The sequence below is a fragment of the Anabrus simplex genome, chromosome 5, assembly GCF_040414725.1.
Source record: "Anabrus simplex isolate iqAnaSimp1 chromosome 5, ASM4041472v1, whole genome shotgun sequence".
NCBI lineage: Eukaryota > Metazoa > Arthropoda > Insecta > Orthoptera > Tettigoniidae > Anabrus > Anabrus simplex.
The window spans coordinates 76,759,403-76,784,347 of NC_090269.1; positions in this window are offsets into that span (position 1 = coordinate 76,759,403).

Genomic DNA, 24,945 nt, shown 5'->3' on the forward strand with positions numbered 1-24,945 from the left:
ATCGAACCCACCTCTACTCAGCTGACCTCCCGAGGCTGAGTGGACCCCGTTCCAGCCCTCGTACCACTTTTCAAATTTCGTGGCAGAGCCGGGAATCGAACCCGGGCCTCCGGGGGTGGCAGCTAATCACGCTAACCACTACACCACAGAGGCGGCAAGGAACTTTGTTTTCCTGTTTTTTACATTATTCAATAAACATCGACCCTCTTTTACGTTCTTTAAAACAAGGTCATTTGTTTTTATCCATTCAAATTATTTTTGTAATTATTCTTCAAAACACATTTGTGCAGCCTCAGTTTTCTATCTTTCTAATGTCCAGATTTAGCATCCATACAGTAGCACTTTCGAAACAAAGGTCTTGAGAAATGATTTTCTGATCTCCAAACTGAGATGATTGTTTAGCAATTATTTTGGAAGGCTTATTTTGTTACCACTATTCCTTTCTTGATTTCTGAAAGGGACCTGTTTATCAGATGTAATTACCCTACCCAAATAGGATAATTCTGTAACTTGTTCTATCGGTGCGTCATTTAATTTGAAGTGTGTTCTACCTGTAGTGCCAACGGCCGTGGTCAGGAGTTGGATGGGTTGCCACGCGCTGTTGGTGGGGGGTAAGGGAATGGAGGAGCGGAAAGGAACTGGCCACCCTACTGCACGTAAACTCCGGCTCAGGAACACCTCTGCGGAGGTTCGGACCTGCCTTCGGGCAGAATAACCCTTACCTACCTATAGTCTTCTTTTGTCTACTATCATGGATTTTTTTTCTATATATTTTTTTAAATTTCAATTTTCCTAAGGAGTTGTGGAATGTTCTTAGCATCTTACTGGTATCCTTTTCGGAATTAGCTACGATAGCAATATCATCTACAAATCGGATACTGTGCACATGAATACCATTAAAGTTCACCATTTTAGTGTGCTCATTCATTTTCTATGGACAGGTTAAAGAGATACGGTGACAGTGGGTAGTCTTGACGTAGTCCTCTTTTAATTTTTGCTTCTCTTGTAGCACTATTAATATCAACTTCCATATTTGAGCTTTATGTAGCTTCAGAATAACGCGCCTGTCTTTCCAGTCAAGCAGCTATCTGTAAATAGCATACACTTAGATTTGCAGGGATAACATCTATTATTAGATCAATAATATATGGACTCGTTAAAGATCCTTGATGATACCAATTTGAACTCGTATGGCCTCCAGCGATCCTACACTACTTCCAACTTGCGTCTTTGCTTCTTCGTACATGGTCTGAATAAGGCGATATGGGACAGATGGTCGAGAGTCGGTTAACTCTGATCACAGATTGGCAACGCTGACAGTGCAGTGTTGTCTAGTTGAAGCCGGTCCGCTTCAAATCCACGTATTCTTTAAAGTAGTTTTCCTTCTACATTACGTAGTCGGATATATAGCATTCAAATATATAAAGTTATATTGTAAACCATAAACAAATAAAAATATTTTAATAAAAATGATAGAGATCATTGCGTAATCCGAAAGTTCTTACCGTGTCCTGCAGTAGCGGCGCTAAGAAGGTAGCCTCCCCACCCCGGCAATAATTGAAAATGGGCCCGTCCTTTTCTGATAAGAAAAGTTACAAGTTCATTTCATAGTACAAGGTTGTATATTATTACAATGAAGAGCAACGAAGATGATGATGATGATGATAATTTACACAATGTAGTTTTCAAATCCGAAGGAATTAAAATGGTACACTTATATGATAGGAACACACACAATAAATGCATATTATAATTATAGTAACTGAAACACGCTGTCCATCACAATATTAAGAAATAATCTCGTTCCTTGGACCAAATAATTGACTACTATTTACAAGTCAACCGTCCATCGTAGACCTACTTAGCTACACTGACTGCCGAGAGTTATCAATAGAGCCCGGATTTTTATGCATTAATAAGTTAGAATGCAAACTTACTGAAGCGAGTAGCAAGTATAGTCTACCTTCACAACGACCATGCTATGAGGTTTGCATGAACATTAAGGGTACGACCCATCAGAACCCCTATCATCTATGTTACTCTTGCTACATTATGAAAGAGCGGGTGACCGACACTTCCTACTAACCAGATTACTTTGCAATCTAACGTCTTACTGCATAAAAATCCGGGCTTTAGTTATCAACAGGTTTGAAACTTCAGTATTTAGAGTTTAGATAAGGAGGATGTCTTTGTTATCGCATCACCGCTGACTACTGGGTTCTCAGAACTGGCTGATTACTTCAAAAGCTTTGTTGATTGTTGTGAGTGGCAACCAGGGATGGTTATTATTGGAATTATTGGAACAGGTTGGGAAACCCACATTCTTTCAGAAATAACTACTCCTATTGTCGAAAGAATTTCTGTACTACGACGGCCTAAGTTTGGAATAACCCTCTGTAATACAAATGTTACTGTGTTTTGTGCTGTAACTTTATAAATATGTAGAATAACTCTTCAGATACTGAATTAAGGAACAGTCACGGGCCCGGACCCCTCATAAGCCGTGCCCCAACCCCGTGCTCCGCTGGGTCCTTATCGCCACCAATGGTGTCCTGTGTCCTGCGCTGGCGCTCGCGATACGAATGACCTCAGCTAGCGACATTTATATGGCCACATTCCGGGTCATTTTTCAGAAAAACTGAGACTCATGGAAACCTGTTTCATATATTTTTTTAATGAGTTAGACGATTCTCCATAATTTTTCTGCAGATAACATTTTAATGGCTGAAGAAACAGATTTAACCTCCTGAGGCCCAGAACATTTCTCTTCTGGTCAAATGTCATAAAAGTGTATAATTGTTTAACGGTGTCTTGGTGGGAGACAGTGAAGTGAGAAGCATATCACACCAAGGTAAATAAATTCCCAAGTAAATAGAACACTAACAAAAGGTCAATTCTTATTTATTATATTTTTAAAATATTTCTATTACGGGATATTCCATTTTTAAACAGTGTCCTTTTAAAAGGACACCAGGCCTCAGGAGGTATGTACCTACATAGACACATACATCATTATATACCATTATGCCGTTCAGCGTTCAGTCAGCAAACCTCTGAATGCACTAAACGTCGCCACAATCCTCTGTTTGCAACTAGTGCTGTGGCCTCATTTAGTTCTACACCTCTTATCTTTAAATCGTTAGAAACTGAGTCTAACCATCATCGTCTTGGGATCCCTCTACTTCCCGTACCCTCCATAACAGAATCCATTATTCTCCTAGGTAACCTATCCTCATCCATTCGCCTCACATGTCCCCACTACCGAAGTCGATTTATGCATACAGCTTCATCCATCAAGTTCATTCCTAACTTAGCCTTTGCCTCCTAATTCCGAGTACCCTCCTGCCATTGTTCCCACCTGTTTGTACTAGCAATCATTGTCGCTACTTTCATGTCTGTTACTTCTAATTTATGAGTAAGATATCTTGAGTCCACCCAGTTTTCGCTCCCGTAAAGCAAAGTTAGTCTGAAAACGGACCGATGTAAAGATAGTTTAGTCCGTGAGCCGACTTCCTCCTTACAGAATACTGTTGGTCGCAACTGCGAGCTTACTGCACCTTGAATCAATCTCACTTACTGTATTACCATCCTGGGAGAACACCCTAAATACTTGAGATTATCTACCTGTTCCAGCTTTGTATCACCAATCTGACATTCAATTCCATTAGATTTCTTACCTGCTGACATCAATTTAGAATTCCAAAGGCTACTTTTCATACCATAGTCATTGCACCTATTTTCAAGTCACAAGATATTAGACTGCAGGCTTTCGACACAATCTGCCATTAAGACCAAGTCGTCAGCATAGGCTAAACTGCTTACTACATTTCCACCTAGCTGAATCCCTCCCTGCCACCTTATACCTTTCAGCAGATGATCCATGTAAACTACGAACAACAAAGGTGAAATATTACAGCCTTGTATAACCCCTGTAAGTACCCTGAACCAAGAACTCATTCCACCATCAACTCTCACTGCAGTAGCCCAATTGTCAACATAAATGATATGATTTGATTTTAATAATCTACCCTTAATGGCATAGTCCCCTGTTATGGCGAACATCTTTTCCCTCGGTACCCTATCATATGCTTTCTCTAGATATACGAATCATAACTGTATATTTCTCTTGTAGCATTTTTCAGTTACCTGGCGCATACTGAAAATCTGATCCTGACAGCCATTCTGTAATCTGAAACCACACTGGTTTTCATCCAGCTTCCCCTCAACGACTGATCGCAACCTCCCTACCAAGATGCCAGTGAATACTTTGCCTGGTATACTAATCAATGGGATACCTCGGCAGTCGTTGCAATCCTTCCTGTTCCCTTGCTTATAGATAGGTGCAATTACTGCTTTTGTCCAATCTGAAGGTAGCTTACCAACACTCCATGCTAATCTTACTACTCTATGAAGCCATTTTATACCTGTCTTCCCATTATACTTCACCGTCTCAGGTCTAATTTCATCTATTCCTGCTGATTTATGAAAATGGATATTATTTACCACGTTTTCTACTTTCTCAAGCGAAATCTCACCAACATAATTTTCAGCCTCCCCATGATCTCGGTTGTTCGCGACACCACCAGGAAGATTTCCTTTTACGATGAGAAGATTTTCAAAATATTCCCTCCACCTGTCCAGTTATTCCTTGGGATCTATGATGAGTTCACCTGAATTACCCAAAACTCTGTCATTTCCTTTCTCCTTCCCTTCCTAGGATTCTTTATTACTGTCCAGAAAGATTTCCCTGCAGCTTGACCCAGCCTTTCCAGGTTATTATCAAAATCTTCCCAGGTCTCCTTTTTGGATTCAACAACTATTTGTTTCGCTCTGTTTCTTTCATCTACGTACATTTCCCTGTCTGCATCAGCCCGTGTTTGGAGCCATTCTGATAAGCCGTACTTTTACGTTTACAAGCTGCTTTCACCCTGCTTGACCCTTTGCCACAGGGGCGTTTTGGGAACTTCCACAACATAGCTGTATAGCGGGTGTAGTGTCAGCAGGCGTTTCACGATGGTCCTTACGATACCACCCAGTAAATAGCCTATTATAGTTTATACACAACTAAACGTAACCAAACCCCATGGCGCACCAGCCCCGAAGGGCCAGGGCCTACCAAGCGACCGCTGCTCAGCCCGAAGATTTGCAGATTACGAGGTATCGTGTGGTCAGCAAAACGAATCCTCTGGGCCGTTATTCTTGGCTGTTTAGACCGGGGCCGCTATCTCACCACGAGACAGCTCCTCAGTTGTAATCATGCAGGCTGAGTGGACGTCGAATCAGCCCTCAGAGATCCAGTTAAAACTCCCTGACCTGCCCTGGAATCGAATCCGGGGCCTCCAGGTAAGAGGCAAGCACGCTATCTCTACACCGCTGAGCCGGCTTTATACACAACTGTCGAGAGATATGATGAGTTTATGAATTCTGTGAACAATACAAGGACAGACATCTGCTTCTAATAGATCTAAAGAGTATTGCTCCCAGAAATAGTTTGATGTATTCACTTAAGAAACTTATTGCGCCTGTTTGACCAGGTGATGCCTTAATAGGTATCCGTTTCTGATTCATAACCTTATCTTGATCTGTCTGAAAGCAGTTGCCAGGAAGAAATCAGTCGTTACGTCATATACCAAATACCCGTTCATTTTCTGATGGCCAATCCTGTAAGAGGTGTCATTTCAAATGAAAGTTTAGAGCCATAGTAGATAAATTTAATTCCACGTGCCATTCAACCGTGCCCTTTTCAAAATGCGAGTGCTCAATCACATGCAGTCTTTTTATTTTTCAGAATCTAAGGATGTTACTTCAAATCCCATTTTACTTTACTCTTTTGCATAATACAGTAGTAGTAAAGGTTATGAAAGAGATCTCGAATGTTAGAAAATAATATTTTACCAATTATGGCTAGATAAAAAGATCACCCGGATACAGCTAGAAAAATTGGCACTATGTACCGTTTATTGTGGTTGTGTAAGAGATGGCCGTGAGCCCTAACTTCGCTACATACAAAGGCATGAAATAAAAATAAAAATGAATACAAATATTTTTCTGGCTATAGCCAGATCTTTTGATATATTATTCGTATTAAATTGATGTTGACATACATCAACATGTAACATAACCTAGATTAGGTTCGGTTAACGCATAGTCAACGTGAGGTTAAGCCTGCACTCTTAGCCAGCGTGTGAGGTTAAGCCGTACACGTAGCCAAGGCTCCTCAGCCGAGGAGAATCAGTTCCTCCTCAGAGGAGTCGGTCTCCCAGATGCATATGGAATTAGGTGCGGCCGAACTGTCTATTTATATCTACTCCTGAGGTTAGCAAGACAGGAGAAACGATTACCATTGCGTTCTCAGTCGTAACGTTGCATGACGTGAAGTAAGCGATCATCAGATGAATGTATTGATATTTTAGGACAAATTGTCAGTATTTGTACAGCAGCTGTCTTTTGAAGGCGTTACATCAGCATATAGAACAGCAGTACAGTCAACTTTGTGTTTGAAAGAGGTCGCATTGGTGACGTGTGAGTGTGTGAAAGGTAATTCTAAGTAACTACATGGTCTGTGGATTAGAGGTGCAGTGTCCAACTTATGATTCCAAGTTCATGGGTTCGATCGCGGCCTAGGTAGCGGTTATTTTAAAGGGTAGTGAAATATCTTGGCACTCTTTCTCATGCTAAAGGTCTTTGCTAGTGCATTCTGTGTTATCCTACAAAACTAAATTAAATCAGTCAAAGGAATTGTCCAGTAAACTTCCACTTTCATTTCTAGACAGCCACTCAATCGGACAGTCGAGATTGACAGGGAATTCACCTAGATGACACGATTTCGTCTACGGTAGCCGAGGACGGTTCTTGATTGCAGAGAGCTACAGCTTAGGCAGATCGGTACCTACCTTCCTGGAGAAATAAATAAACCAATATTATATTATCCTGAGAAATAATAAAATTTGATTTTGTTCCATTTGTTTGGAGACTCGTTTGAAGCACAAACAAACAGAATCAAACAAGGCTGGAGATTCTATAGTATGTCGGAATATCTTATGTTCTAAACTCACCATGGTTGGTTTTGTGAAATATTCTCTTCATATGGTTATGAGGGTGTAAACGAGAAGGCGAAAGACTGACAAGACCCCAATCAGAGTATGGTCCATTGTATGGGATCCTAACCAGGATTATGTTACATGATTTCTGAACTGGAGAAGATTCCAAGGAAGGTAGCACGATTTGTTTTGGGTTATTTCCGATTAGGAAGTAGTGTGACGAAAACGTTCCAAACTTTGAGCTGGGAAGACTTGGGAGTAACGAGACAAGCTCCTCGACTAAGCGATATGTTCCGAGCCGTCAGTAGAGAGATGACGTGTAATGGCATTACATGAGGAAACGGATAAACTTGAATAAAACTTTTTAAAGTTGGAAATATCCTAATAAATTGGTATGTGAGGGGGGATATTAGGGCAAGTATTCTTTTATAGAAGAGGAATTCAGGATTGAAATAATTTACCAAAGGAAATGTTCGATAAATTGCAAACTTCTTTTAAATAATTTAAGAAAGGGAAAGGTAAACAATTTATAGGAAATTTACTACCTGGATGACAGCCTTAAATGCAGATCAGTGGTGATTGATTGATTGATTGATTGATTGATTGATTGATTGATTGATTGATTGATTGATTGATTGATTGATTGATTGATTGATTGATTGATTGATTGATTGATTGATTGATTGATTGATTGATTGATTGATTGATTGATTGATTGATTGATTGATTGATTGAAGTGTGATGGTGGTGGTGGTGATTATTGTTTTAAGAGGAAGTACAACTAGGCAACCATCCTCTATATAACACTAATCAGAGAGGAAAAATGGAAGGGGGCCGAAACTTCGAAAAATGAAGGTATCGGCCAAAGGAAGACAAGGGCCACGGAGGGCGTGAAAATAAAAGACTCCCTAGCCCTCGCAAGCCTAATAGCGTTGGGGTCAGAAAAGAACAAGAGTTGACCAAGAGAGGTCGGATAGGATAGATGAAAGTGAGGAGCCTGGCAGAAGTGGAAGCAATTCCAGGACTCACCTAAGGACCTCGTGATCGCCAACCCACGCTCCAGAGTCCCTGGGGCCCCTTTAGTCACCTCCTACGACAGGCTGGGGATACCGTGGGTGTTATTCTACCGCACCCACCCACAGGGGAAATTAAAGTGTGACTGATTCAAGAATATCATAGTTCAGTTCTCAGCTACCCGACTTAAACAATGAAATCTTGACTGAGTACTAATATTAAAACTAAAGCAGAAATTATAAAGAACATATTATGTAACGCTTTGTACCAAATATTAAAAAATAAAACACCCACGGAAAAGACAGTTCAAGAGTGTTTAACGAACTTCGTAGAAACTGGCTGTTTGTGTGCCGTGTAACGACAAGGAAGACAGGGATCATCGCCTGAGATTTTGAAGCACATGCGACAGTCTTCCGTCACAAAAGCCTCAGAAATATGCTAACAGCGCAAACCGAGAATACAGCAAGTATCTCACGTCAGACCAATGTTTGGCATGTATCACGCGCACCATAGCGTGCGTACTTGGATCATAAAGTGTACACGTAATGGTGAAACGCCTCCGTGACTCTCTGAAGATCTATTCACGTTTATTCGTCTACTACAGTAATACCATTCCATTCCATTTCTCCATTGACAGCTACTCTCGTAATATGTACAGACCGTTTACTTTGAGTTCGATCCTGGCTCAGTTCAGTGGTATTTGTAGGTGCTCAAATACGCCAGCCTCTTGTCGATTTAATTACTGGCATGTAAAAGAACTCCTGCGGGACAAAATTCCAGCACCTCGTCATCTCCGAAAACCGTGAAAGTAGCCAGTGAAACGTAAACTAAATAACATTATTCATTATCGTTTACTTTGATGAGGAAACGTCTACGGGAATTACCTATTTGGACTTATAAAAACAACGGGATGGAGCACCGCCACATATGTTCTTCCAGCGTACAGTACGTTCCCACCTTAACGCTACTCTTCCTAATCGCTGGATTGAAAACTCTTCTGATGAGGATTTAAGTCTTATGCCGTGGCCTCCAAGGTCACCAGATTTAACCCGAGTGAACTTCTTCCTATGGATTGACTTCAAAGATTGTGTCTGCATTTCTTATTTGGCAGGAGATTTAGGAGAGCTGTAGCAAATAGGCAATAACGTACAGCCTGTATGGCAGTAACTGGTTTGTAGAATTTTCCAATAAAAAGGGTACATTTTGGGTTGTTCTTTTACAATTTATTTTACGTCCCATCAACACAGATAGGTCTTATGGCGATTATAGGATAGGAAAGGGCTAGGAGTTGAAAGGGAATGACCGTGGCCTTAATTAATGAACAATTAATGGAGAGTATTTGCCTGGTTTGAAAATGGGAAACCACGGAAAACCATCTTCAGGGCTGCCGACAGTTGGGTTCGAACCTACTATCTCTCGAATATATGCTGACATATACCGTTGGTACAAATATACAATATTTGTGAATTTGGTAAAGAACTGTCGGAGTTTCGACTGCACACTGCAGAAAAGAAGTAATCAATCCTCTGCTCTCCAACTCAACCTTCTGGTTTTAAATTTCACGGGTTATTTAAACGATGTTTGGATAAAAATATCCTCTTTTGCGTTCTTCAAGCGTTTTGTGCCATTGACAAGATCCAATAATAAACTAAAAGACCACTTTGATGCCGTTCGATACCTTCTCTCGCTTTGTTACTGACCTTCCGGCTTGGTTTGATTTCTGAGCCATGATGTTTTACACATACTATGTAGATCAACGGAAGGAGACTGTCTAATTATTAAAAAAATCTTCCACGGCGTCAGAAATAACATTGCCATTATGAAAGTAGAGGAATTAAAACCTCTCGTTGCATCTGAGTGGTTTGAAAGAAGAACAATTCATCAATGTCAAAAGGCTGTCAAATCTGGAGCTTGTCTTTATTTGTTTGTCCAATCATCGGGAGAGATGGCTGTGCGGTTAGGTGTGCACAGCTGTGAGCTTGCATCCGGTAGATACTGGGATCGAACCACACTGTCGGCAGCCCTGAAGATGGTATTCTGTGGTTTTCCATTTGCACAACAGGCAAATGCTGGGGCTGTACCTTAATTAAGGCCACGACCGGTTCCTTCCAATTTCTAGACTTTTCCTATCGCATCGTCGCCATATGACCTATCTGTGTCGGTGCGACGTAAAGCAAATAGTAAAAGAAATATTTGTCCAATCGATTGACTATCATTGGAATTTTCTTACTTGGTTCTTGTTGCAAGTATTTAGCTGGTAACTTGTCTTGGTTGCGTAACTAAACCAGTAGCAAAAGAAAGATTTTAAAAAATAAACATGATTTGGCAAAATTTTACCAGAGGAAGAGCTAGACTTATAGAACACATATTTTGACACCCAGGACTTCTTGAGGCTAATGTATGTGGTTAGAACCCCAAGAACAGATGTATAGTACTTAGAAAATTTATGTGAGCTGATAATTGTGATCATAGCCACAAGACATCCAGTTCTGCGTGAAACTCAAACCACACGGAGGCGACCTTTCAAAAATCCCGTATGCATTGCGTTGTGTAATTTGTCATATGAATCACCCTTTTTTTGTACAAAATAAGCAACATACTTTTACTGAGGTAATAATAATAATAATAATAATAATAATAATAATAATAATAATAATAATAATAATAATAATAATAATAATAATAATAATAATAATAGTACCGGGAGGCACACCTCAACGCCGCGCATTCAAAATTAGCGCCTAAATGAACTCCTCTATCGAACTAAAGTGGAAACTACTACAACAGGAACTTAGAACTTTAATCAGAAGATGTCACCACCGAAATATTAAGTAATTTTGTTATTGTGCAGTTTCCTAACCTGAGTGGATTTCTCCTTGTTTTGTTTGGCATTCATCAAGAAGTTTGGACATTTTCTACAAATGACACCACTAAAAAATTTATGATCATGGCCTCTGGCGCAAAGTGAAAAAACTTATAATTTAAAGAAGTTTTGTATTTCTACGTTTTGGTAACTGATTGATGTTCATTTATTTTTGGGTTGGTAATATTTCCTATTTCTTTCCACCAGTTTTGAATCTATCCAATCACTAATTTCTGTAATTAATTTTCAACCTATCACAGGCCCCTTCTTCGATTTTGAGCGTAACTTTGAAATTGACCAATTAAATTGAGAGGGTGTGGCTGGTTTAGTCTTGAATGATCTCGAACCTTCCCTGAGGGTTTATAAACTGCAACTTTTCACGTTTCTTGGCCAATTGATCGTCGTCTATCTGAGTGTGTGTGTTAAGCAGGATGCGAGTGGCCTCTTTCGTCGGCAGCTGAACATCTGTAAGGTAATGGCCACATAAATTATATCTTTCTTGTCGTAGCTACCTCCGCAGCTTAACCCGAGGGGAAAGGTCCGAATCTTTAACCATGTAACCTACATTTCTAAAATGTAACTTTCTTCCGGCTAATGTAAAAATTTCATAAAATCTTTAATTGTAAATCGGGGATAGAAAGTGATGTACCCTCTCGAGCTCCCCTTCATCTTGTTTTGAGGTGACTACGTTTTGTAACTGTTTTTCCTTCTGTAATGTGTTAAAGTAATTTCTATGCGAGTCACCTCAGTGTTTTGGGAATAGCCCCTGTTTTATCGGCCTAGAGCCCGGTAGGTTTTTCATTATCTTGGAGCGCTGTGTACGCCTCCATTCCTTTTGTGTTTTGGGCCAGTTATTTAACCTGTTCTGTTTTCATGAAGGCCCCGTAGGTTGGGTATTAAATACCCTTGTATAAATCATTTTCAAATTGTAAGTTGTGCCTTGAGAGGCCAGTGATTGTAAGTTGATGTTGCCTTGAGTAGGCCTGGAAACCTGAGAGCCTGTTAGATCTTTTTCAAGTTTTGTAACGGTAAAGTGTGCCTCTGGGAGGCTAGATATTGTGATTTACGGAGCAAGTGCTCTTGAATTAGGGGATTTCTGCTCCTCACTAAATAATACCCCTTCGTTTTGTAAAATTATAAAACTAGGGGCTTGAAGCCCAGAATTTGTAAAAATCACTAATCTTGAATTTTCCTAGTCTTGTTTCAAGATTGCTTTGTACCTGATATGTTTTTATGTTCACCAAGTGAAAATTGTTAAGTTGTTGTTTTCTGGAAAAATATAACCTTCAGTTCAAGTATTAAATTAATTTTGATATTGTAGACAGACCCATTCACCCCAGCACCTTCTTTAACGTCTTTCTGCTCCACGGGTAACCCCGTATCAATAATAATAATAATAATAATAATAATAATAATAATAATAATAATAATAATAATAATAATAATAATAAACGTGTTTGCTGGCCGTGCGGTTAGCGACGCGAAGCTCTCAGCTTGAATTCGGAAGATAATGGTTTTGAATCCTAACGTCGGCGTCTGCAGCCCTGAAGATGGTTTTCGTTGGTTTCCCATTTACACGTCAGGCAAATGTTAGGCTGCTCCTTAATTAAATCTACGACCGTTACCTTCCTAATCCTAGCCCTTTCCAATCCTTCCGTCGCCGAAAACGTTCGATATGTTAGAGCGACTTTAAACCAGTAGCAAAAAATAAGAAGTAAAATAAACATGATTTGGCAAAATTTTTCCAGATTAAGGGATAGACTTAAAGAACACATCTTTTGACACCCAGGACTTTTTCACTTAGTTCTTGAGGGTAATATATGTGGTAAGAACCCCAAAAAGAAGAGTAAGAACACGCAGAAAACGAGGAAGAAAGTAAGAATGAAAACGTTATAGGTTTGCGTTGGAGACCTGCATCCAAACAGTCTCTGTATTATTATTATTATTATTATTATTATTATTATTATTATTATTATTATTATTATTATTATTATTATTATTATTATTATTATTATTTCTGTAAGATTATGTGCCCCTTTCCTTAGTTCATGCTTGGACTTAGTGATTTTCAGATATCGAGCGAGTGGCTCTCCGGTTTGAGTCGCATAGCTGTCAGCTTGCATTCGGGAGATAGTGGGTTCGAACCCCACTGTCGGCAGCCCTGAAGATGATATTCTTTGCTTTCCTATTCTCACACCGGGCAAACTCTGGGGCTGTATTTTAATTAAGGCCACGGTAGTTTCCTTCTCACTCCGAGACTTTTCAATGCTATCGTCGCCACAATATATATATCTGTGTCACTGTGACGTAAAGTAGGTAGTAAAAATATAAAAAAAAATTCAGCTGTTCACCTTTGTGCCAGATTGTTTACTTACTTATGTTCCAGTAAACAAAATAACGTAGTTTTGTTCGTATATCATAGGTCCTGCCTCAAGTCTTTAGAGGTCAATTTCTATCCATTCCTATTTATTAGCTTGCACGGTGTAATATCCAATCTAGAAAACTGCCGAGGCTTGGTTCGCAAATATCAGACTGGAACACTTGATGCAAGAAACGAAACTTTGTCTTATTGGTCCGACACTGAGTGATTATGCAAATGCAAAGTGTAAAAGGAAACTCATTGCAAATTAGAAGATTTTTAAGTGGGGACATGGAGGATAAAGTTTCGATTGATTTTCCGTATTGACAATCCTGCTAGGGAGCTGATAATATTTCACTGCATATGAGAGAAGAGTTTTGTTGGCATTTGTGTTAGATTTTGATTTTAGATCCCTATTATTCCTTGTGCAATGTTTACTATCCCACTTCAAATGTCACTCATATCAAGTAATAGGATGAAATGAAAAACACCGAGCAAATGGCTGTGCGGTTTGCATCACGTAGCTATCAGCTTGCATTCGGGAGGTAGTGGGTTCGAATCCCACTGTCGGCAGCCCTGAAGATGATGTTCCGTGATTTCCCATTTTCACACCAGGCAAATACTGGGGTTGTAACTTAATTAAGGCCACGGTCGCTTCCTTCCCACTCCTATGCCTTTCCTATCTCATCGTCGCCGGAATACCTATCTCTGTTGGTGCGACGTAAAGAAGATCGTAATTAGACATAAAAATTGAAATGAAAGACTGAAAATACAATATGAATTAAACAAAATAAAAATACGGGAGAAATATAATTACATGGAATGAAATAATAATCTTGGAGCGGAGATAAGATTCGCATATCATCATCCACTAGGTTCAATAAGTTCCCGGAATTGTCCTTCTCCATGGCTAAATGGTTAGCGTGCTGGCCTTTGGCCACAGGGGTCCCGGGTTCGATTCCAGGCAGGGTCGGGAATTTTAACCTTAATTGGCTAATTTCCCTGGCACTGGGGCTGGGTGTATGTGTCGTCTTCATCATCATTTCATCCTCATCACGACGCGCAGGTCGCCTACGGGTGTCAAATCAAAAGACCTCCATCTGGCGAGCCGAATTTGTCCTCGGACACTCCCGGCACTAAAAGCCATACACCATTTTTTTTCTTCACCGAAATGAATAATGCTAGGTGGGATATTCTGCATTAGTTGTTCGCACCACTCATGACGTTACTTCCATACAAATTTCATTATCGTGACCATTCTTGTCTTTGCGTCTGTTGTTGCTTGTGTGGTACTCACTCGTCGTATTTGATAATATCGGCCGCAAAACAACGTGCAGTTATACAATTATCTGACTTATTACACGTAGGGGAGACTGGGGCTAGTTGTTACAGGGGCAGGTTGTTACAAACATCTTTTTTAAAAAAACAACAGGAGCAGCGCACCCCTCTCCATATAATGTGTTGACCTTGCCGTCCCTCACAATCCAAGGGAGTCTCAGGCTGCGTGTGGATCTGTGAAATTTTTAAAATGGAAAAGTTTATTTTGGCTGTGTGTTTAGGCAGCGTCTTGCACCTTTCCGATCTTTACCCACGTGATCAAATATACAGGTAAACAGATTTTTCTGTTTGTGATTTAAACCCTCAGACATAAGCCTTAGTTTTCTAATGTAAGATAATTCTATCTTTCCTCTGTGATTAACTGTAACACAAAATATAAGGTGGTGGTTACTGGGGCTAGTTGTTACTTACCACGCGGGGCACGTTGATACATGTAACGATTCTTCGTGGAACAAGTCTGGCTCAAGTATAACCACAGTTACCATTAGCACAGATAGTCTCAAATTACCAGAAACATTAGAAGATGGAAATTCAGCATTACGGCATGTTTGAGACATAAATAATTTTGGAGGGGCACTTTTTCATATTTTTTGTCTTCACTGTAGGCTACGTGAATAAACTTCAGCTCAGACCATTATAAACTAGTAGAGTATTGGTTTAAAATGATGTTAATTAGGTCATAGTGGCAGGTGATAACCTATGATATTAATTGTGTATGTACGGTCAGTCCTAAGCCATAAGCCTCGTTGGATCCTCAACAACTCCGCCATCAGCTGTCATGGATGGCCTAGGCATCACTGAAGAGGCGTACAAGGGAAATGAGGAGTGAGGTAGTTTACCGTTGCTTTCCTCACCGAGCCAGGAGTCACAAACATATCAGTCTGCCAAGCCCACTGAAATGCATGCACCAACAGACCTGATGAGCAACATTTTCACACCATTCATAGCAGGGACTGGCTGCATAAGGAATGACATTACTAGCGTCGCTCATACCTCAGTCACTTTCATATTGTCAAAGCCAAGGATAAGACTGAACATATAATTATGTTATATTTAATGAATGGGCTAAACATATTTTGAATATAAAATGAAAATTGTAAATATTTATCATATTTTCAGTGACATTTTACTCTATGTAACAAAGTGCCCCTCGCATGTAACAACCTACCCCGCTGTGGGGCATGTTGTTACAGAATACCTAATCTGAAAATAATGTATCTTATTGACAAATGTGTGCATGTTCTAGAATTTTTCAACTGCTGTTCTTATGATAAAAGTTTGTTCCTTCTATCAGCAAAATTGAAATTTCATTTACTATTCACCTTAAAATTTAAAAAAATGAAAACCAAAAATTGTAACAACATGCCCCGGTCTCCCCTATCTCTTTCAGAGACATCAAAACATCGCTCGTCTGTTGTCGCTGCCATGATAAAATATGCATCTCTACGATCTGCTGTCATATTTCGGTTGAGCGAAGAACTTCGTGTCCGCCTCTGTGGTGTAATGGTTAGTGTGATTAGCTGCCACCCCGCTCCCCCCCGAGACCCGGGTTCGATTCCCGGCTCACCCACGAAATTTGAAAAGTGGTACGAGGGCTGGAGCGGGGTCGACTCAGCCTCGGGAGGTCAACTGAGTAGAGGTGGGTTCGATTCCCACCTCAGCCATCCTAGAAGTGGTTTACCGTGGTTTCCCACTTCTCCTCCAGGCGAATCCCGGGATGGTACCTAACATAAGGCCACGGCCGCTTCCTTCCCTCTTCTTTGCCTGTCCCATCCAATCTTCCCATCCCACCGCAAGGCCCCTGTTCAGCATAGCAGGTGAGGCTGCCTGGGCCAGGTACTGGTCATTCTACCCAGTTGTATCCCCCAACCCAAAGTCTGAAGCTCCAGGACACTGCCCTTGAGGCGGTAGAGGTGGGATCCCACGCTTAGTCCGTGGGAAAAACCGACCCTGGAGGATAAACAGATTAAGAAGAAGGAGAAGAAGTTCGTAATTTTCAGTATTATTCGACAGCCTCAGGTACGCACGGAGATGAAAGGACCGGAAAATGGAAGAAAACATGACTTAAAAAGCATCTGAAGGGGCAACGATTCCCGAGCGCTGATGAAGTCACTCCGACGAGAGTAATTTGGTGATCTTGGAAAATATTTCAAACAGATTACGAACTTTGGCACTACTGTGTCACTATAGAAGGGAACTATTTTGAAGGAAATGTTATCTAAATTAATGTACGGTGTGTTATTAACAAATTCCGGGAACTTCTTTAAGCTGATATGTACATATCGAGACTTAAGTCACGTTGACTTTAATTAGGATTGAAATATGATTTTCAGTTTATATGGAGATCCGTCTCTGTGTTGTAATGATTAGTGTGATTAGCTGCCAAACCCGGAGACCCGGGTTCGATTCTCGGCTCTGCCACGAAATTTGAAAAGTGGTAAGAGGACTGGAACTGGGTCCACTCATTCTCGGGAGGTCAACTGAGTAAAAAAGAGTTTCGATTCCCACCTCAGCCATCCTCGAAGTGGTTTTCTATGGTTTCCCACTTCTCCTCAGCCAAATGCCGGGATGGTACTAACAAGACCACGGCCGAATCCTTCCCTCTTCCTTGTCTATCCCTTCCAGTCTTCCCATCCCCCACAGGGCCCCTGTTCAGCATAGCATGTGAGGCCGCCTGGGCGAAGTACTGGTCCTCCTGCCGAGTTTTATTCCCTATCCAAAGTCTCGCGCTCCAGGACACTACTCTTGATTCGGTAGAGGTGGGATCCTTTGCTGAGTCCGAGGGAAATACCAACCCTGCACGGTAAACGGATAAAGAAAGAATGTATGTGGAAAACAACTGGTAACTATAGGCAGAGGGAAAGGCCACATTCTTGTCTGATACCTCTATTAATTGATTTCAGTTCTGTCAGTCACCAATCCTAACTGATATTAAATTGTTCCGCTATATCTTTGATGTATCATAAGTAAAATATCTAGATTGACATCGTCTATAGTTATAATAATTATAATTTCGTGTGGCTATTTCTAGCCGAGTGCAGCCCTTGTAAGGCAGACCCTCCGATGAGGGTGGGCGGCATCTGCCATGTGTAGGTGGTGGAGGATAGTGTTATGTGTGGTGTGTGAGTTTCAGGGATGTTGGGGACAGCACCAATACCCAGCCCCCGGGCCATTGGAATTAACCAATGAAGGTTAAATTCCCCGTCCCGGCCGGGAATCGAACCCAGGACCCTCTGAACCGAAGGCCAGTACGCTGACCGTTCAGCCAGCGAGTCGGACATCGTCTATAGTTGAAATGTCCTGTAGTCTGTCTGGTTTGTCGAATGCCTTTTCGAAATCAATAAATGCAATACGTGTTTCCAGATTCAACCCTCTACCCTTTTCTATAAGGGTATCATTATAAAATAGCCATCAGAACAGGATCGACCTTTAGGAAACCCATTTTTATTCATATACAATTTACCTTCTTATATGAAAGTTGCTGCTGCTGCTGGTGGTGGTGGTGGTGGTGGTGGTTGTAGCAGTGTTGCCAACTTATATTTTCAAGATCCGCTAAATAGTACTAAAAATCCGCTAAAATTCCGCCAAGAAACCCAATCTCAAATAATGAGCAACGTAAATGAGCAATAATAATAATAATAATAATAATAATAATAATAATAATAATAATAATAATAATAATAATAATAATAATAACAAAAGTAAATGCACTCACCTGATCTGTGAGTTTCACTGGGATTAACCTCCTACCTCGAAGCCCGCGAGGTAAAACTTGTAGGCGTTCTACTGCCGGGTGCAAACTAGGTGAATCCCCTGTATCAAGAGCCACACACAGGACAGGCCAGTTCATTAAACGGTCTACCTTCATAGCATAAAATAAATGCTACTCTGTCCGACTCGTTGGCTGAACGGTCAGCGTACTGGCCTTCGGTTCAGAGGGTCCCGGGTTCGATTCCCGGCCGGGTCGGTGATTTGAACCTTAATTGGTTAATTACAATGGCACGGGGTCTGGGTGTATGTGTTGTCTTCATCATCATTTCATCCTCAAATAGAAAGACCTGCACCTGGCGAGCCGAACCCGTCCTGGGATATCCCGGCACTAAAAGCCATACGACATTTTCAATGCTACTCTCTCACAGTTCCATTATCAGTCGTCATTCGTCAACTAAGAGATGTGTACCCTTTCCCCACGCATTACAAATTTATGATACCATGATCTCATAACATCAAATCCAAATAACATGTTTTCCTCATGTGACTGCTAGCTCCTGACAAGAAATACGGAATAGCTCGGAGACAGACTGGAGTACAAATTGAAAACAACGTAAATTGGACAAAACACTAAATTCAGCTGTAATAAATCTAGAATTCCGCCAAAAAATCCGCTGTCCGCTAAATGATATATTTCTCCGCCGACAGTCTTTTAATTCCGCCAAATTTAGCGGAAAATCCGCTAAGTTGGCAACACTGGGTGGTAGTGGTAATGATTATAGTTTTAAAAGAAAGTACGACTAAATAACAGTAATCAGTGAAATTTTTTGAAGAGATCCTTCACTTCGAAAAATGAAGGTATCCATCAAGGAAAGACAACGGCCACGGAGGGCGTGAAAATGGAGGCTCACTTAAGCGTTGGGGTCGGAAAAGAACAAGAGTTGATCAAGGGAGGTCAGATTAACGAAAGTGAAAAGCCTGGCACAAGTGGAAGCAATGCAAGGAATTAGCTAAGGGCCCCATGGTCGGCAACACACGCTCTCAGGTTCAAAGACCCTGGGACCACTTAATTACCACTTACGACAGACAGGGGATACCGTAGGTGTTCTTCAACCACGGGTGGATCTTATATAAAAGAAATCTGCACTACGTCATTCACGATTACTTTATACTGTGTGGAGGCCTGGTTACTATGTAACTGCGTGAGTTGGCCGTGCGGGATTTCCCATTTTCACACCACGCAAATGTTGGGGCTGTTCCTTAATTAAGGCTACGACCTTTTCCTTCTCACTCCTAGCCCTTTCCTATCCCATCGTCACCATAGGACCTACCTGTGTAAATGCGACGTAAAACAAATTGTAAAAAAATGGTTAGTAAGTAAATTAGAAATGTATCTTTATCACGATTGGCATTGTCTGCGGAAGAATGGGACTCTCCACAAAGAAATGAAGACAATAAATCGGAGAGCGAAACAATACCGTGCGAGCTCCGAGATTCAATAACACAGCGCGATATTGGAATGGACGGCTGGCTGCATGGCATTCCAACAACTGCCTCGACAAACATGGAATGCTGCGACGATAAACAGACGATGCGGTAGGATTGTTGAGATAACGTTTGTGTCACAGTATAATAGGCCTATCCAGCCCAGTGATGTTCCTAACAAGCAATGTAGGACAGCACTTCGTCGAATACAAGAACAGAAATGCGATATGCGGCAAAAGAAACGGCACTGAAATTATTTCCCTAGCGACGAAGTATTTATTTATTCAACGTAGACTCTTCTGTGGTGTAGTGGCTGGTGTGATTAGCTACCACCCTCGGAGGCCCGGGTTCGATTCCCAGCTCTGCCACGAAATTTGAAAAGTGGTACAAGGGCTGGAACGAGGTCCACTCAGCCTCGGGAGATCAACTGAATTGAGGGGGATGGGGTTTCGATTCCCACTTCAGCTATCCTCGAAGTGTTTTTCCGTGTAGTTTCCCACTTCTCCAGATAAATGCCGGAAAGGTACCTGACTTAAGGCCACGGCCGCTTCCTTCCTTCTTCCTTGTCTATCCTTTCCAATCTCTCCCGCCCCCCCCCCCCATGCCGGGCTGAGTGGCTCAAACGGTTAAGGCGCTGACCTTCTAACCCCAACTTGGCAGATTCGATCCTGGCTCAGTCCAGTGGTATTTGAAGGTGCTCAAATACGACAGCCCCGTGTCGGTAGATTTACTGGCACGTAAAAGAACTCCTGCGGGAGTAAAATTCCGGCACCTCGGCGTCTCCGAAGACCGTAAAAGTAGTTAGTGGGACGTAAAGCAAATAACATTATTATTATTATTATAATCTCCCCCCCCCCACGAGGCCCCTGTTCAGCATAGCAGGTGAGGCCGCCTGGGCGAGTTACTGGTCCTCCTCGTCAGTTGTATCCCCGACCCAAAATATCACACTCGAAGACACTGCCCTTGAGGCGGTGGAGGTGGGATCTCTCGCTGAGTCCGAGGGAAATACCAACCCGGGACGGTAAGCGGATCAAGATAGAAAGAAAGAAATACAACGCAGACTTTCACAACCATTGCACACCTGTTGGCCACGATCGTTAAGGCGTGATGTCTGTATGGTCTGATAGCGTGGTAGTTCGGTTCGAGTTCCGCTGGTGTAAAAAAAAAATCACCACCAGGATGTTGGCCGGCAGGGTAAGACAATTTACAATCACTAGATTTCGTGCCAAAAGCGTGGATTCAATTCCAAATGGTGTAAGGCATATGACGCTGTTTATGGTGATTCGTCCGTCGAATGAGGATGTAAATACTGGAGCACCCCTTGGTGCTGTTTTGACAGGAGTAGGCTATGTGCCGGCACCGGGATTCAACCTCTCCCTCCCTGTCGTATTCCACATCATTCATTTAATTTCATTAACTATTCTGATGAGATTGACGCCAGAAAAGATATCCGGTCGTAAAAACTCGCTACGAAGATTCATCTCGCTACATACCCGATCCCTTAGAGAAACGGGACTTTCACAGCCACAAAATGACATTATATCATTTTGGGGATATTAGATCGTGTTAAAACTATTGTAGGCTGACACGTTTCGATCATCAGAGCAATAAGAATGCAGAATGAAAAACAGTTAATGACAACTGTCAATCCACAGACGGACTAGACTCCAGATAAAAGAACCCTGTTAGAAATGTAGTTCATTCCAGGGCTTCCAGAGACGAGGAGACTTGTGAACGTAGGGTAGTTATGATCTACTCAATATATAGCCGTCCCCTCTGTTAAAATTATTCGGGTATTCAACAATTTCTGACGCCTCCCTAATGGTTCTAGGTACAAAATGATTTACTTACAAGAGAGAGAAATTTATTAAAATAAATCGTCCGTCCTCCAATGGGTGGGCCATTCAGATCTTGAATAAGGTCAGGTTACAGTTTCAATGGAGTTTTAAAACATCAAAAGTGGAAATTTAATTGTTAATGTTATTATTATTTTCTTTATTTTTCCAGTGGGAGGTATGGTAATCACGTTCTCAGGTATAAATGGAAATGAATTATTTGTAGAGAGTCCCTCAGTATCTGTTTTACTATTTTTTTTTCTATTTCGCAGAATGGAACTTTCAAATTTTGTAGTAAGGTCGATGTCTGACTAGGGAGGGTGCCTTCTGCTCCGAATAGCAGGCCTCTGACAATCCACCGATCGATAGGTATTTTATACTTTGCTGACAGGAAAGGAAAGCTTGGGACATAATAGCTTGCTTTCCTAGGTCCACATCCCGAGCCTGATTTCAGTCTCTTTCAAAGCGAATGATGGAATATAAGACCATTGATTTACTGTACTTTCTGTTGATGACTATAATGTCAGCCCTCCGATTAGAGTAGAGATGCAATGAACCTCCTCGTGCACCTCCCATCCCATTACAAGGTGGTGCGCATTAGCTCAGTGCTCCGGCAGAATCCCAGAACATGTCCAAGGGGGTTTCTGTCTCGTTGCAGCCATTTTGGTGGCAACAGGTTATGGTGAATGACCTACCGGGAACCGATCTGACCAGTAGCGGCGATTGGGAATTAAAAATGCGGGGAGTTTGTGGGATATAGCGGGGGGTATATACTACATCAAAACTAAAAAAAAAGGCCACAAAATGGTAAGTTTCTATGCTCGCTCAGCGAATTTCGACAGAGAGGTAAAGTCTGACAGTTTACCAACTCAACACTATTACACATTTATTACAATTAAAAAGAAATACGGCATAATTATACAATTAAAATCATTTAGTGTTTGACTACACACTAAAAAAAACTAACAGACACTAACGAAACTGCCAGACCGACGAATGCACGCGGCAAGGTGGTGAATCATACCTCAGTGTCTATGACCTTAGCAAAAAATATAGCCCTGGTACCCTTCCTCATAGCACAGGCAGTCTCCGCTATTTGCTGTGGCGCTATACATACCGGTTAGCCAGGACGAATGACATTTTATGCGTATTTCCGCTAATAATTGTGGTAATGATTAAATAAAATAAAGAAAAGTATTATCTGATAAGACAACAGGGCTTGTACAAATGGTTTCTTAATAATTCCTATAATTACTAGTTTCATTCGGCTAAAATGTAATATTATCTCCAAAAATTGCGGGAGGGGCGACCACCTCCCCCCCTCGCCCCCCCCCCCCCTCTAATCGCCGCTACTGGATCTGACTGCGATGAAGTTGCATGACATCTTCACTGCGTTTATGTATTCAGAAGAGAACAGAGGTGATTTATAAGTCATCCAGGAGTTTGCTTTCGGGCAGTCTGAATATAACACTATTCCTTTTCCTTTATATGGCAACTAGCACCACGACTGAAAGGATCGAATTTTCATAATTTCACGTAGTTTTCTTCCGCCAGTCTCTGGGGGAAGATTTTCTTTTTGTATGTCAAGTCTGTGAGTGCCATACCTTGTTCTTCAGATAACTTCCTTAGGTATTGTAGATGGACGTCCTGAATATGGAGTAAGCGATTACAAATATTGTAATGCTGTATACTGGCTTCACATTCTGCGCAGATTATTCCCATCCCTCTGATCTTTCCGGCACATTACAGCATAGAATTTGGAGTAACATCTGGCAGCATTCTTATTTATTTTACAGAACGTCTTATAATTTCGTCCAGATCTTTAAGAAAGGCGTTTGATAGTTGTCAGAGGGGTACATGTAAAACCCGGCCAAACAAACTCGTTAATAATCTTTATCTTTTGCTCTTAGTTTTAGAGGTTTTGTTCTTACCAGATTATTTAAGTCAGAAGTTACTCTGCTAATTATTTTATGTCTGTCAAGAGAAATTTCGTTGTTGAAGTCAATTCCTAATTACATCAAACATTGCATCAGACATCATGTGACTCTCATTATGTATGGCATGCTCTGCCACAGCAGACTTCTACGGCTGGCGAAGACGTAAGTGCCTGCTATTTTCCTAAACGCTAGTTGCTACCTTCCGACATGTTTTACCAACACACACAGATCAACAGAAACAAGGAATCATATATACTCCAGCACAGTTTAAACCAATAGGATAGTCCGGCTCCATGGCTGAATAGTTAGCGTGCTGGCCTTTGGTCACAGGGGCCCCGGGGTCGATTCCCGGCAGGGTCGGGAATTTTAACCATCGTTGGTTTATTTCGCTGGCACGGGGGCTGGGTGTATGTGTCGTCTCCATGTGACGGGCGTCAAATCAAAAGACCTGCACCTGGCGAGCTGAACATGTCTTCGAAACTCCCGGCACTAAAAGCCATACGCCACATCATTTTATCAGATCGTAAAAAGCGATTGCGTATGATTATATTAGGCTTAGATATGGTCTTGATACTGTGCTTTGTGAGAATATTGCCAATTCTTTCCGTCACAGATTGTACGTATGGCAAGAAATCCAGGCTCAAAGGAGAAGAACCATGTGACAATATGTCTTTTGCTTGGTTCGTTATTGCTCTGAATCCTGTCTCGGTAGCAATATTGAAACAAGCCGGGCTGAGTGGCTCAGATGGTGAGACGTTGGCCTTCTGACCCCAACTTGGCAATGCGGTAGTATTTGAATGTGCTCAAGTACATCGGTAGATTTACTGGCAGATAAAAGAACTCTTGTGGGATAAAATTCCGGCACATCGGCGTCTCCGAAAACCATCAATAGTAGTTAGTGGTACATAAAAACAGTAACATTATTAAGATTAAAACTCGTCAGCCTACAATAGCTGTAACACTACTTGATATCCCCAAAAATACTATAATGTTATTTATTTCTTGTGTATAGTAGTTTGACATATTGTAAATTCAGTGTTGTGTTGATTTCTGCTATTATGGTTCTTACAATATAGGAAAAGGTATTTATTGTTGAATGTTATTTCCAGTCATACGAAGTGAGACGTCAGAATGGGCCGAGCTGGCTTCACGTTAAAGAACTCAACGAGGAGCGATTTAATAAGGAGGCACAAAATGACAGACCAATGTTAGCTGTCTTTGAGAAGTTCCGTCATACGTAATCAGTCTTAGGTCAACGAATGTGGACAACAGGATCACCAAGAACGGTCACTACGAACGAGAACGTAGACGAATTCTCCAACAGGTGTTACAGTCCACACCGCAGCGGAAACCACTTATCCTT